At 36.9% G+C, this 15,901-nt stretch overlaps 1 non-coding gene across 1 annotated transcript; it reads left to right on the forward strand.

Annotated features, from left to right (window-relative positions):
- Nucleotides 1–2,561: 2,561 nt before the first annotated feature.
- On the forward strand, nt 2,562–2,669 carry LOC130950921 (small nucleolar RNA R71). The gene has a single exon (XR_009073771.1). It is a non-coding gene; the product is annotated as a small nucleolar RNA R71 (small nucleolar RNA).
- Nucleotides 2,670–15,901: the final 13,232 nt, after the last annotated feature.

A 15,901-nucleotide genomic window follows, 5' to 3' on the forward strand; every position in this document is an offset into this window, starting at 1 on the left:
AGAGTTACAAGATAACCATAGCTTGCTTCAAGCCGACAATCTCCGTGGGATCGACCCTTACTCACGTAAAGTATTACTTGGACGACCCAGTGCACTTGCTGGTTAGTTGTGCGAAATTACAAAAGTGTGATTGTAATTTCGTGCACCAAGAAGAAAGAAAGAAGGGGAAGAAAAAGAAAAATAGAGGAGATGAAGGGAGAAGTGAATTCGGCCAAGATGGTGGAAAGGTGTTTGTGTTGTGTGAATATGAAGGAGTAGTGAGGGGTTTATATAAGGGTGAGGGGAGGGTTGGGTTACGGTCATTAGGGTTGGGTTTGGGAGGGAAAAGTATTTGAATTTGAAAGTGAGGTAGGTGGGGTTTTTGGGGAAGATATATGGAGGTGATTGGTGAAGAGGTGATAGGGAAGAGTGAATGAGTTGATTGGTAAGGGGTATTTGGGGAAGAGTGTTGTGGGAGGATAGGTGGAGATCCTGTGGGGTCCACAGATCCTGAGGGGTAAAGGATGTATCATCCCTGCTCCTAATAGGCGTGTAAACGCCCTTACAATGCAATCCTGGCGTTTAACGCCAAATTGCTGCATGTTTCTGGCGTTAAATGCCAGCTTTTATTCCTTTCCTGGCGTTAAACTCCAGGCTGCAACCTATTTCTGGCGTTTAACACCAGATTGTAGCCTGTTTCTAGTGTTTAACGCCAGTCTGGTGCTTGTTTCTGGCGTTTAAACGCCAGTAAGTCTCTCCTCCAGGGTGTGCTATTTTTTATTTTTCTTAAATTTTTGCAGTTGTTTTTGTGACTCCACATGATCATCAACCTAAAAAAAAGAGAAAATAACATGGAATAACATAGATAAATAAAAATTGGGTTGCCTCCCAATAAGCGCTTCTTTAATGTCAATAGCTTGATAGTGGGCTCTCATGGAGCCTCATAGATATTCAGAGCATTGTTGGGACCTCCCAACACTAAACTTGGAGTTTGGATGTGGGGGTTCAACACCAAACTTAGAGTTTGGTTGTGGCCTCCCAACACCAAACTTAGAGTTTGACTGTGGGGGCTTTGTTTGACTATGCATTGAGAGAAGCTTTTCTTGCTTCATCTCCATGGTTACAGAGGGAGATCCTTGAGTTTCAAACACAAGGTGGTCCTCATTCAATTGAAGGATCAACTCTCCTCTGTCCATATCAATCACAGCTTTTGCTGCGGCTAGGAAGGGTCTTCCAAGGATGATGGATTCGTCTTCATCCTTCCCAATGTCTAGGATTATGAAATCAGCAAGGATTTAAAGGCCTTTGACCTTTACTAGCACGTCCTCTACCTGTCTATAAGCCTTTTTTATGGATTTGTCTGCCATCTCTAATGAGAATTTGGCAGCCTGTACCTCAAAGATTCCCAGTTTCTCCATTACAGAGAGTGGCATTGAGTTTATGCCTGACCCCAGGTCACACAGAACCTTCTCAAAAGTCATGGTGCCTATGGTACAGGGAATTAGGAATTTACCAGGATCTTATTTCTTTTGAGGTAATGTCCGCCTAACCCAGTCATTCAATTCACTAATGAGCAATGGAGGTTCATCCTCCCAAATTTCATTACCAAATAACTTGGCATTTAGCTTCATGATTGCTCCAAGGTATTTAGCAACTTTCTCTTCAGTAATATCTTCATCCTCTTCAGAGGAAGAATATTCATCAGAGCTCATGAAAGGCAGAAATAGGTTCAATAGAATATCTATGGTCTCTAGATGAGTCTCAGATTCTTTTGGTTCCTCAAATGGGAACTCCTTTTTGTCCAGAGGACGTCCCAGGAGGTCTTCCTCACTGGGATTCACACTCTCTTTTTGGATTCTCTTCTGTATTGCTTGGGAGAGTAATAGGAGGAGTTTCAGTGACTCTTTTACTCAACTGGCCCACTTGTGCTTCCAAAAATTTCTAATAGAGGACCTTGTTTCATTCATAAAACTTATAGTGGCCTTAGATAGATCAAAGACTATGTTTGCTAAGCTAGAGGGGTTCTGCTCAGAATTCTCTATCTATTGCTGAGAGGATGATGGAAAAGGCTTGCTATTGCTAAACCTGTTTCTTCCACCATTATTAAAGCCTTGTTGAGGCTTTTGTTGATCCTTCTATGAGAAATTTGGATGATTTCTCCATGAGGGATTATAGGTGTTTCCATAGGCTTCACCCATGTAATTCACCTCTGCCATTGCAGGGTTCTCAGGATCATAAGCTTCTTCTTCAGAAGATGCTTCTTTAGTACTGTTGGATGCATTTTGCAAACCATTCAGACTTTGAGAAATCATATTGACTTACTGAGTCAACATTTTGTTCTGAGCCAATATGGCATTCAGAGCATCAATTTCAAGAACTCCCTTCCTCTGAGGCGTCCCATTACTCACAGGATTCCTTTCAGAGGTGTACATGAACTAGTTATTTGCAACCATGTCAATGAGTTCCTGAGCTTCTGCAGGCATTTTCTTTAGGTGAATGGATTCACCTGCAGAATGGTCCAATGACATCTTAGATAATTCAGACAGACCATCATAAAATATATCCAGGATGGTCCATTCTGAAAGCATATTAGAAGGACATTTTTTGGTCAGTTGCTTGTATCTTTCCCAAGCTTCATAGAGGGATTCACCTTCTTTCTGTCTGAAGGTTTGAACATCCACTCTAAGCTTGTTCAGCTTTTGAGGAGGAAAGAACTTGGCTAATAAAGCCGTGACCAGCTTATCCCAAGAGTTCAGGCTATCTTTAGGTTGAGAGTCCAACCATATTCTAGCTCTGTCTCTTACAGCAAAAGGAAAAAGCATAAGCATGTAGACCTCGGGATTAACCCCATTGATCTTAACAGCATCACAGATCTGCAAGAATTCAGTTAAGAACTGAAAAGGATCTTCTGATGGAAGTCCATGATACTTGCAATTCTGTTGTATCAGAGAAACTAATTGAGGCTTTAGCTCAAAATTATTTGCTCCAATGATAGGGATTGAGATGCTTCTTCCATGGAAGTTGGAATTTGGTACAGTAAAGTCACCAAGCATCTTCCTTGCATTGTTGTTGGGTTCGGCCATGTCTCCTTCTTTTTCGAGATTCTTTGTAAGGTTTTCTCTGAATTCTTGTGCTTTAGCTTCTCTTAGCTTCTTCTTCAGAGTCCTTTCAGGTTCAGGATCTGCTTCAACAAGAATGTCCTTGTCCTTGCTCCTGCTCATATAAAAAAGAAGAGAACAGAAAAGAAGAAGAATTCTCTATGTCATAGTATAGAGATTCATTTATGTGAGTAGAAGAAGAAAAATTCGAACACAGAGAGAGAAGAGAAGAGGGTTCGAATTATGAGTAGAAGAGAAGTGTTAGTAGATAAATAAATAAATAGAAGGAGATGAGAGAAAGAGAGAATTCGAATATTAAAAGAAGAGAGAGGAGAAATATTTTTGTTTTTATTTTATTTATGATGTTAGTTTCGAAAATTAGGAGAAGAAATAGAATAAAATTAAAATTTAAAACAATTAGTTAAATGAAAAGATTTTTGAAAAAGGGGAAGGTGGTTTTCGAAAATTAGAGAGAGAAAATTAGTTATGTAGTTTTGAAAAAGATAAGAATTTTAAAACAAACAAAAAGTCAATTAGTTAGTTGAAAAAGATTTGAAAATCAATTTTGAAAAGATAAGAAGTTAGAAAAGATTTTGAAATTAAAGTTTGAAAAAGATATGATTTGAAAAAAATTTGGTTAGAAAAAGATATGATTGAAATTTATTTTGAAAAAGATTTGAAAATCAATTTTGAAAAGATAAGAAGTTAGAAAAGATTTTGAAATTAAAGTTTAAAAAAGATATGATTTGAAAAAGATTTGGTTAGAAAAAGGTATGATTGAAATTTATTTTGAAAAAGATTTGAAAAGGAAGTTAAAAAGATTTGATTTTTAAAATTAAAATTAATTATTTGACTAACAAGAAACTAAAAGATATGATTCTAGAATTTAAAGATTGAACCTTTCTTAACAAGAAAGTAACAAACTTCAAATTTTTTAATCAATCACATTAATTGTTAGTAAAGTTTTCGAAATTTATGAAATAAAATTAAGAAAAAGATTTTGAAAATCAATTTTGAAAATTTTCGAAAATAATAAAAAAATGAAAAAGATTTGATTTTTGAAAAAGATTTTGAAAAGATAGGATTTTTTAAAATTGAAATCTTGACTTGACTAACAAGAAATAACTAATTTTAAAATTTTTTGACTAAGTAAACCAAAGATTTTGAAATTTATGAGTAAAATAAGAAAAATATATTTTTTTGATTTTTTAATTTAATGAGGAAAGAGAAAAACCACAAAATGACTCAACACATAAAAATTTTGGATTAAAACAAATGATGCATGCAAGAACACTATGAATGTCAAGATGAACACCAAGAACACTTTGAAGATCATGATGAACCCCAAGAACTTATTTTTGAAAAATTGTTCAAGAAAAGAAAACCTGCAAGACACCAAACTTAGAGATTTTTCATGTTTAGACACTAATAGTTCAAAAATGCATATGAAAAACAACAAAAAACACAAAACAAGAAAATATGAAGATCAAACAAGAAGACTTATCAAGAACAACTTGAAGATCATGAAGAACACATGTATGAATTTTTCGAAAAATTTTTTTTAGAAGATTAAAACATGCAATTGACACCAAACTTCAAAATTGACTCAAGACTCAAACAAGAAACACAAAATTTTTGGTTTTTATGATTTTATTAATTTTTTTTGGACTTTTCGAAAATTATTTTGGAAAAACGAAAAAGAGGAAAAATTTTTGCAAGATTTTTGAAAACTTTTTGAAAATAAAATAAAGTTTGAAACAAGAAGAAAATTACCTAATCTGAGCAACAAGATGAACCGCCAGTTGTCTAAACTCGAACAATCCCCGGCAACGGCGCCAAAAACTTGGTGCACGAAATTGTGATCTCAATGGCGCCAACAACTTGGTACGCATAATTATAATATCACTCTTTTTCACAACTTCGCACAACTAACCAGCAAGTGCACTGGGTCGTCCAAGTAATAAACCTTACGTGAGTAAGGGTCGATTCCACGGAGATTGTCGGCTTGAAGCAAGCTATGGTCACCTTGTAAATCTCAGTTAGGCAGATTCAAATGGTTATGAAGTTTTAATAATTTAAAAGATAAATAAAACATAAAATAAAGATAGAAATGCTTATATAATTTATTGGTGGAAATTTCAGATAAGTGTATGGAGATGCGTTGTTCCTTCTGAATCTCTGCTTTCCTACTGCCTTCATCCAATCCTTCTGACTCCTTTCTATGGCAAGCTGTATGTTGGGTGTCACCATTGTCAATGGCTACTTCCCGTTCTCTCAGTGAAAATGGTCCTCTACGGTTTCTGTACGGCTAATCAACTGTCGGATTGCTCGTCTCGGATGAAAAATACCATGCACAGATATCGTATGACTAATTAGCTGTTGGTTCTCGATCGTGTAGGAATAGGATTTACTATCCTTTTGCATCTGTCACCACGCTATACAGTCATGAGTTTGAAGCTCGTCACAGTCATCCCATCCCAGATCCTACTTGGAATACCACAGACAAGGTTTAGACTTTTTGGATCTCAAGAATGCTGCCAATTGATTCTAGCTTATACCACGGAGGCTCTAATCTCGGATTCAGATGCCCCATTGTCAGAGGGGAGTCGATGTGAACCGTTGATTAGAAACCCAAGAGATACACACTTTAGCTTTCGCAAGTAGAACGGAAGTGTTTGTCAGGCACGTATTCATAATTGAGAATGGTGATGAGTGTCACGAATCATCACATTCATCAGGTTGAAGTGCAAGTGAATATCTTAGAATAAGAATAAGCTTGAATTGAATAGAAGAACAATAGTACTTTGAATTAATACTCGAGGAATAGCAGAGCTCCACACCTTAATCTATAGTGTGTAGAAACTCCACCGTTGAAAATACATAAGTGAAAATAAGGTAGGCATGGCCGAATGGCCAGCCCCCAATGTCTAAGGACTAACAATAATTAAATATGTTCTAAAAGCTCGTCCAAAGTTGTGAGTACAATAGTGAAAAGTTCTATTTATACTAAACTAGTTACTAGGGTTACAGAAATAAGTAAATGATGCAGAAATCTACTTCCGGGCCCACTTGGTGTGTGCTTGGGCTGAGCATTGAAGCTTTCACGTGTAGAGGTCTTCCTTGGAGTTAAACGCTAGTTTGTAATTTGTTTCTGGTGTTTGACTCTGCTTTGCAACTTGTTTCTGGCGTTTAACGCCAGAATAGGGCAGAAAGCTGGCGTTAAACGCCAGTTTGCGTCGTCTAAACTTGGACAAAGTATAGACTATTATATATTGCTGGAAATCTCTGGATGTCTACTTTCCAACACAATTGAGAGCGCGCCATTTGGACTCCTGTAGCTCCAAAAATTCCATTTTGAGTGCAGGGAGGTCAGAATCTAACAGCATCTGCAATCCTTTGTCAGCCTCTGAATTAGAATTTTGCTCAAGTCCCTCAATTTCAGCCAGAAAATATCTGAAATCACAGAAAAACACACACACTCATAGTAAAGTTTAGAAATGTAAATTTTGCTTAAAATCTAATAAAAATATACTAAAAACTAACTAAATCCTACTAAAAACTATGTAAAAACAATGACAAAAAGTGTATAAATTATCCGCTCATCACACCCCATTCCTTGGTTACTATATTTTCTCTTACATGTAATGTTCATTTATCTTTTTTTTTTTGTAATGTTCACCATATAGACAAAGTGACATTCATGATCACTCAAAATATTATACATACTTTTGAGCTGTGACATATTTATGGCTAATGAGCTTTGACATTATAAAGTTTTATATTCTCTATTTATAGAATTAATATTGTGATTGTTTCATACTCTGTCATCATGGGCTACTTCAAGTGTTAAAGAGGTTGCTTTAACCGGACAAAAAAATCAGTTTTTCCAGCTTTATGTATGAGATGCTGAAGAATTGGTTAAAGTAGAAGCAGAATTAGTTTGTGCACAACTTGAGATATTTTTAGGTAATTTAAGTTCAATCATATCTTATAAAGCAATTTTCATTCACATTTACTTATCATACATATTTCTTTGTTTCAAATATAAGGTAAGAGCTTGGACCATACTTTGTTTCACTACAATATGAGTTTTATATTAATGTATTTGTCTTTTTTTTAAATTGTCCCTTGTTCTCAAATTTTTCATTGTTATTTATTGATTTGGTTGAAAAACAGTTCAAGATCCCCACAGTAAACAAGCCAATTGAACTATGTTATCTTATCATGTGGCCATAGCTTGTTTTCTCAACTCAAAATATGAAATTTATTTTCTATTTTCGGCCACAAATTCATTTTTTTGTTAAGTTTGGCATTTTGTTCTATATATCTTAGAGAATAAGCAAGTTGCCTTATTCAGTCTTTTTTATTTTGGGTGAATTATATTTGGTCTTTACTACAATTTAATGCCTGTTCATGGAGTTTTATTTATTCTCATTGTTTAGACTTTTAGCCTATGATTTTGGATTGCATTTAAGTATTTAATTGACCAATTTACTTGCATTTAAGTATTTGTCACACCCGTTTTTTGTCACTAATCACATAAGTTTTTCATATTTCTAGTTTTCTCTGCCTTTGAAATATTTTTCGAGTTAGACAATAAGATTTTACAGGGGAAGTCTATGGATATGCGTTTGCACCTGAAGATAGAATTGCAAGGTATGGCTATTTTTTTTTTAAATACTCTCTATGTTTTACAGTTCACTTTTATAATTTATATTTTATATCGAATTTGAAAGTTTTTGAAGCTTTTATTGTACTATTCTTCTGCTAGAGCCATAGGAGAGACCGATATACCTTTATCAACATGTGATTATATATCCTTTTATACAAAAGTAGCTATACGTTTATATGATGAGCGGATAATTTATACGCTTTTTGGCATTGTTTTTAGTATATTTTTAGTATGTTTTAGTTAGTTTTTATTATATTTTTATTAGTTTTTAGTTAAAATTTACTTTTCTAGACTTTACTATAAGTTTGTGTGTTTTGCTGTGATTTCAGATATTTTCTAGCTGAAATTGAGGGACCTGAGCAAAAATCTGATTCAGAGGCTAAAAAGGACTGCAGATGCTGTTGGATTCTGACCTCCCTGCACTCGAAGTGGATTTTCTGGAGCTACAGAAGCCCAATTGGTGCGCTCTTAATTGCGTTGGAAATTAGACATCCTGGGCTTTCCAGCAATGTATAATAGTCCATACTTTTTCCGAGATTTGATGGCCCAAACTGGCGTTCCAAATCAGCTCAAAACTGCCCGACGTTAAACGCCGGAACTGGCACAAGAATGGGAGTTAAACGCCTAAACTGGCACAAAAGCTGGCGTTTAACTCCAAGAAAAGTCTCTACACATGAAAGCTTCAATGCTCAGCCCAAGCACACACCTAGTGGGCCCGGAAGTGGATTTTTATGTCATTTACTCATCTTTGTAAACCCTAGGCTACTAGTTCTCTACAAATAGGATCTTTTGCTATTGTATTTTTATCTTTGGATCTTTGATCATCTTTAGATCTTTGAATCTTTTGATCACGTTTTGGGGGCTGGCCTCACGGCCATGCCTAGACCTTGTTCTTATGTATTTTCAACGGTGGAGTTTCTACACACCATAGATTAAGGTGTGGAGCTCTGCTGTACCTCGAGTACTAATGCAATTACTATTGTTCTTCTATTCAATTCAGCTTGTTCTTGTTCTAAGATATCACTTGTTCCTCAACTTGATGAATGTGATGATCCGTGACACTCATCATCATTCTCACCTATGAACGTGTGCCTGACAACCACCTCAGTTCTACCTTAGATTGAGTGAATATCTCTTGGATTCATTAATCAGAATCTTCGTGGTATAAGCTAGAATTGATGGCGGCATTCAAGAGAATCCGGAAGGTCTAAACCTTGTCTGTGGTATTCTGAGTAGGATTCAAGGATTGAATGACTGTGACAAGCTTCAAACTCCTGAAGGCTGGGCGTTAGTGACAGACGCAAAAGAATCAATGGATTCTATTCCAACCTGATTGAAAACCGACAGATGATTACCGTGCTGTGACAGAGCGCATTGAACATTTTCACTGAGAGGACGGGACTGTAGCCACTGACAACGGTGATGCCCAACATACAGCTTGCCATGGAAAGGAGTAAGAAGGATTGGATGAAGATAGTAGAAAAGCAGAGAGACGGAAGGGACAGAGCATCTCCATACACTTATCTGAAATTCTCACCAATGAATTACATAAGTATCTCTATCTTTATTTCATGCTTTATTCATATATCATCCATAACCATTTGAATCTGCCTGACTGAGATTTACAAGATGACCATAGCTTGCTTCATACCAACAATCTCCGTGGGATCGACCCTTACTCGCGTAAGGTTTATTACTTGGACGACCCAGTGCACTTGCTGGTTAGTTGTGCGAAGTTGTGATAAAGAGTTGAGATTGCAATTGAGCGTACCATGTTGATGGCGCCATTGATGATCACAATTTCATGCACTAAGTTTTTGGCGCCGTTGCCAGGGATTGTTGAGTTTGGACAACTGACGGTTCATCTTGTTGTTTAGATTAGGTATTTTTCTTCAGAATTTTTAAGAATGAATTCTAGTGTTTCAAGGTGATGTTTTCATCATCACCAAAGCTAATTGATTCTCATCAATTTAGCTCTTGAATGCAATGTCCTGCTGAAGCTTGGCTAGCCATGTCTAATCTTTTTAGACTAAAGCTTTAGACTAACATTGCATGATTCCTGGAATTCTTATTAAAAATTTTGAATCTCTTTATTTTCTTTTCCACATAATTTTTGAAAAAACCAAAAAAAATTACAAAATCATAAAAAACCAAAAATATTGTATGTTTCTTGTTGAGTCTAGTGTCTCATTTTAAGTTTGGTGTCAATTGCATGTTTCTATTCTTCTTGCATTTTTTTCGAATTCATTCATGTGTCTTAATTGATCTTCAAGTTGTTCTTGATGATTTTCTTGTTCTGATCTTTAAATTCTCTTGTCCTGAGTGTTTTGTTGTTTCTCATATGCATTCTCATTTTGTTAGTGTCAATAGTATACAAACTTCTAAGTTTGGTGTCTTGCATGCATTGTTTATTTGATCTTAGTTTCATTTTGATTATTCCTCATTATTAAAAATCCAAAAAATTTTTAATTTGTGTCTTTTCAAGTCAATAATACAGAGAATTAAAGATTCAGAACATTCAGCAGAAGAATTACACAGAAAAAGGATGGGCGTTCAAAACGCCCAGTGAGGAAGGAAAACTGGCGTTTAAACGCCAGCCAGGGTGCCTGGCTGGGCGTTTAACGCCTAAAAGGGTAGTGTTTTGGGCGTTAAATGCCAGAATGTATACCATTCTGGGCGTTTAACGCCAGGATGGCACAAGAGGGAAAATTCTGTTTTTAACTCAAATTTTTTTTAAGTTTTCAAATTTTTTTCAAAATCAAATCTTTTTCAAATTATATCTTTTCAATCATAATCAGTTTCTTTCTTTTTCGAAAATACTTGCTATCAATTAATGATTTGATTCAATATTTCAAGTATGTTGCCTTTTCTGTTGAGAAAGGTTTAATGTCTGAATCATATCTTTCTTGTTAGGCAGGTTATTAATTTTTAAAATCAAATCTTTTTAAATTGTTTTTCAAATCATATCTTCTCAATCACATCTTTTTAAAACCATAACTTTTCAATCATATCTTCTTAATAACATCTTTTTCAAAATAGTTTTCAATCATATCTTTTTGATTTCTAATTTCAAAATCTTTTTCAAAAATCACTTGATTTCTTTTCCACTCTTAGTTTTCGAAAATCAATTAGTATTTTTTTCAAAATGTTTTTAAAATCTTTTTAATTTATTTTCAAAAATTTCTTCCCCTCTTCTCACATCCTTCTATTTATGGACTAACACTCTTCCTCAATGCACAATTTGAACTCTATCTTTCTAGATAAATTCGAATTCTTCTTCTACCCTCTCCTTCTTCTTTTCCTCTGACACCTCAAGGAATCTCATATTTTCTTGTTCTCTTCTCTTTCATATGAGCAGGAGCAAAGACAAAAGCATTCTTGTTGAGGCTGACCCTGAACCTGAAAGGACCTTGAAGCGAAAGCTAAGAGAAGCTAAGGCACAACTCTCTGTAGAGGACCTAACAGAAATCTTCAAACAAGAAGAAGACATGGCAGCCGAAAACAACAACAATGCCAACAATGCAAGGAAGGTGCTGGGTGACTTTACTGCACCTACTCCCGACTTCTATGGGAGAAGCATCTCTATCCCTGCCATTGGAGCAAACAACTTTGAGCTTAAGCCTCAATTAGTTTCTCTAATGCAACAGAATTGCAAGTTCCATGGACTTCCATTGGAAGATCCTCATCAGTTTTTAGCTGAATTCTTGCAAATCTGTGACACTGTCAAGACCAATGGGGTTGACCCTGAGGTCTACAGACTTATGTTATTCCCTTTTGCTGTAAGAGACAGAGCTAGGATATAGTTGGATTCACAACCTAAAGAAAGCCTGAACTCTTGGGAAAAGCTAGTCAATGCCTTCTTGGCAAAGTTCTTTCCACCTCAAAAATTGAGTAAGCTTAGAGTGGAAGTCCAAACCTTCAGACAGAAGGAAGGAGAATCCCTCTATGAAGCTTGGAAAAGATACAAATAATTGATCAGAAAGTGTCCTTCTAACATGCTTTCTGAATGGAGCATCATAGGTATCTTCTATGATGGTCTATCTGAACTGTCCAGATGTCATTAGACAGCTCTGGTGGAGGATCTCTTCATCTGAAGAAGACGTCTACAGAAGCTCAAGAGCTCATTGAAATGGTTGCAAATAACCAATTCATGTACACTTCTAAAAGAAATCCTGTGAACAATGGGACGAATCAGAAGAAAGGAGTTCTTGAGATTGATACTCTGAATGCCATATTGGCTCAGAACAAAATATTGACTCAGCAAGTCAATATGATCTCTCAAAGTCTGTCTGGAATGCAAGCTACACCAGGCAGTACTAAGGATGCTTCATCTGAAGAAGAAGCTTATGATCCTGGTGCACGAAATTGTGATCACTACTTTTCACAACTCAAATAATCCCCGGTAATGAATCCAAAAACTTGGTGCTCAATACCATGGTATAAACACAACTTCGCACAACTAACCAGCAAGTGCACTGGGTCATCCAAGTAATAAACCTTACGCGAGTAAGGGTCGATCCCACGGAGATTGTTGGTATGAAGCAAGCTATGGTCACCTTGTAAATCTTAGTCAGGCAGATTCAAATGGTTATGGATGATATATGAATAAAGCATAAAACAAGGATAGAGATACTTATGTAATTCATTGGTGAGAACTTCAGATAAGCGAATGGAGATGCTTTGTCCCTTCCGTCTCTCTGCTTTCCTACTGTCTTCATCCAATCCTCTTACTCCTTTCCATGGCAAGCTGTATGTTGGGCATCACCGTTGTCAGTGGCTACAGTCCCGTCCTCTCAGTGAAAATGTTCAACGCACCCTGTCACAGCACGGCTAATCATCTGTCGGTTCTCAATCAGGTTGGAATAGAATCCAATGATTCTTTTGCGTCTGTCACTAACGCCCAGCCTTCAGGAGTTTGAAGCTCGTCACAGTCATTCAATCATTGAATCCTACTCAGAATACCACAGACAAGGTTTAGACCTTCCGGATTCTCTTGAATGCCGCCATCAATTCTAGCTTATACCACGAAGATTCCGGTTAAAGAATCCAAGAGATAAACATTCAAGCCTTGTTTGCTTGTAGAACGGGAGTGGTTGTCAGGCACGCGTTCATAAGTGAGAATGATGATGAGCGTCACATAATCATCACATTCATCAAGTTCTTGAGTGCGAATGAATATCTTGGAATAAGAACAAGCTGAATTGAATAGAAGAACAATAGTAATTGCATTAATACTCGAGGTACAGCAGAGCTCCACACCTTAATCTATGGTGTGTAGAAACTCCACCGTTGAAAATACATAAGAACAAGGTCTAGGCATGGCCGAGAGGCCAGCCTCCCAATACATGATCAAAAGACTCAAAATGATCAAGGATCCAAAGATTCAAAGATCTAAAGATGATCTAAGATCCCAAGATGAAAATACAATAGCAAAAGGTCTTATTTATAAAGAACTAGTAGCCTAAGGTTTACAGAAATGAGTAAATGACAGAAAAATCCACTTCCGGGCCCACTTGGTGTGTGCTTGGGCTGAGCATTGAAGCATTTTCGTGTAGAGACTCTTCTTGGAGTTAAACGCCAGCTTTTGTGCCAGTTTGGGCGTTTAACTCCCATTCTTGTGCCAGTTCCGGCGTTTAACGCTGGGCAGTTTTGAGCTGATTTGGAACGCCGGTTTGGGCCATCAAATCTCGGGCAAAGTATGGACTATTATACATTGCTGGAAAGCCCAGGATGTCTACTTTCCAATGCCGTTAAGAGCGCGCCAATTGGGCTTCTGTAGCTCCAGAAAATCTACTTCGAGTGCAGAGAGGTCAGAATCCAACAGCATCTGCAGTCCATTTCAGTCTCTGAATCAGATTTTTGCTCAGGTCCCTCAATTTCGGCCAGAAAATACCTGAAATCACAGAAAAACACACAAAATCATAGTAAAGTCCAGAAAAGTGAATTTTAACTAAAAAATAATAAAAATATACTAAAAACTAACTAAAACATACTAAAAACATACTAAAAATAATGCCAAAAAGCGTACAAATTATCCGCTCATCACAACACCAAACTTAAATTGTTGCTTGTCCCCAAGCAACTGAAAATCAAATAATGTGAAAAGAAGAGAAATATGCAATGAATTCCAAAAACATCTATGAAGATCAGTATTAATTAGATGAGCGGGGCTTTTAGCTTTTTGCCTCTGAATAGTTTTGGCATCTCACTCTATCCTTTGAAATTCAGAATGATTGGCTTCTATAGGAACTCAGAATCCAGATAGTGTTATTGATTCTCCTAGTTAAGTATGATGATTCTTGAACACAGCTACTTTATGAGTCTTGGCCGTGGCCCAAAGCACTCTGTCTTCCAGTATTACCACCGGATACATACATGCCACAGACACATAATTGGGTGAACCTTTTCAGATTGTGACCCAGCTTTGCTAGAGTCCCCAATTAGAGGTATCCAGGGTTCTTAAGCACACTCTTTTTGCCTTGGATCACAACTTTATTTCTTTCTTTTTCTTTCTTTTTCTCTTTCTCCCTTTTTTTTCGTTTTTTTTTCTTTTTTTTTGTATTCACTGCTTTTTCTTGCTTCAAGAATCATTTTTATGATTTTTTAGGTCCTCAGTAACATGTCTCCTTTTTCATCATTCTTTCAAGAGCCAACCATTCATGAACAACAAATTCAAAAGACATATGCACTGTTTAAGCATACATTCAGAAAACAAAAGTATTGCCACCACATCAAAATAATTAATCTGTTATAAAATTTAAAATTCATGCAATTCTTCTTTTTTTTTTTTAAGAACATTTTTCATTTAAGAAAGGTGATGGATTCATAGAACATTCATAACTTTAAGGCATAGACACTAAGACACTAATGATCACAAGACACAAACATAGTTAAACATAAAGCATAATTTTCGAAAAACAAGAAAATAAAGAACAAGGAAATTAAAGAACGGGTCCACCTGAGTGATGGCGGCTTGTTCTTCCTCTTGAAGATCTTATGGAGTGCTTGAGCTCCTCAATGTTTCTTCCTTGCCTTTGTTGCTCCTCTCTCATGATTCTTTGATCTTCTCTAATTTCATGCAGGAGAATGGAATGTTCTTGGTGTTCCACCCTTAGTTGTCCCATGTTGGAACTCAATTCTCCTAGGGAGGTGTTGATTTGCTCCCAATAGTTTTGTGGAGGAAGGTGCATCCCTTGAGGTATCTCAGGGATTTCATGATGAGTGGGATCTCTTGTTTGCTCCATCCTTTTCTTAGTGATGGGCTTGTCCTCATCAATGAGGGTGTATCCCTCTATGTCAACTCCAACTGAATAACAGAGGTGACAAATGAGATGAGGAAAGGCTAACCTTGCCAAGGTAGAGGACTTGTCCGCCACCTTATAAAGTTCTTGGGCTATAACCTCATGAACTTCTACTTCTTCTCCAATCATGATACTATGGATCATGATGGCCCGGTCTAGAGTAACTTCAGACCGGTTGCTAGTGGGAATGATTGAGCGTTGGATAAACTCAAACCATCCCCTAGCTACGGGCTTGAGGTTATGCCTTCTCAATTGAACCGGCTTGTTGAATAGGGTTGGTAAGAACTTCCCAACCTCTTCTTCGGATCTCATGTCAGATCTCCGGATATTCACTCTTTTGACCTCAGGGATCACCTTCTTCAAGGCCACAACTTCATAGAAGTGGTCTTGATGCACCCTTGAGATGAATCTCTCCATCTCCCATGACTCGAAGGTGAAAGCTTTTGCCTTCCCTTTCCTCTTTCTAGAGGTTTTTCCGGCCTTGGATGCCATAAATGGTTATGGAAAAACAAAAAGCAATGCTTTTACCACACCAAACTTAAAAGGTTTGCTCGTCCTCGAGCAAAAGAAGAAAGAAGAGAGTAGAAGAAGAAGAAATAAAGGAGATGGAGGTGGCTTTGTGGTTCAGCCAAAGGGGGAGGAGTAGTGTTTAGGTTGTGTGAAAATGAAGGAGTGAAGATGGGTTTATATAGGGTTGGGGGAAGGGATAGGGTTCGGTTATGGGAGGGTGGGTTTGGGAGGGAAAGTGGTTTAAATTTGAATGGTGAGGTAGGTGAGGTTTTATGAAGGATGGATGTGAGTGGTGAAGAGAAAGATGGGATTTGATAGGTGAGGGGTTTTTGGGAAAGAGG

This window comes from Arachis stenosperma, chromosome 1 (genome assembly GCF_014773155.1).
Source record: "Arachis stenosperma cultivar V10309 chromosome 1, arast.V10309.gnm1.PFL2, whole genome shotgun sequence".
In the NCBI taxonomy this organism is placed as follows: domain Eukaryota; kingdom Viridiplantae; phylum Streptophyta; class Magnoliopsida; order Fabales; family Fabaceae; genus Arachis; species Arachis stenosperma.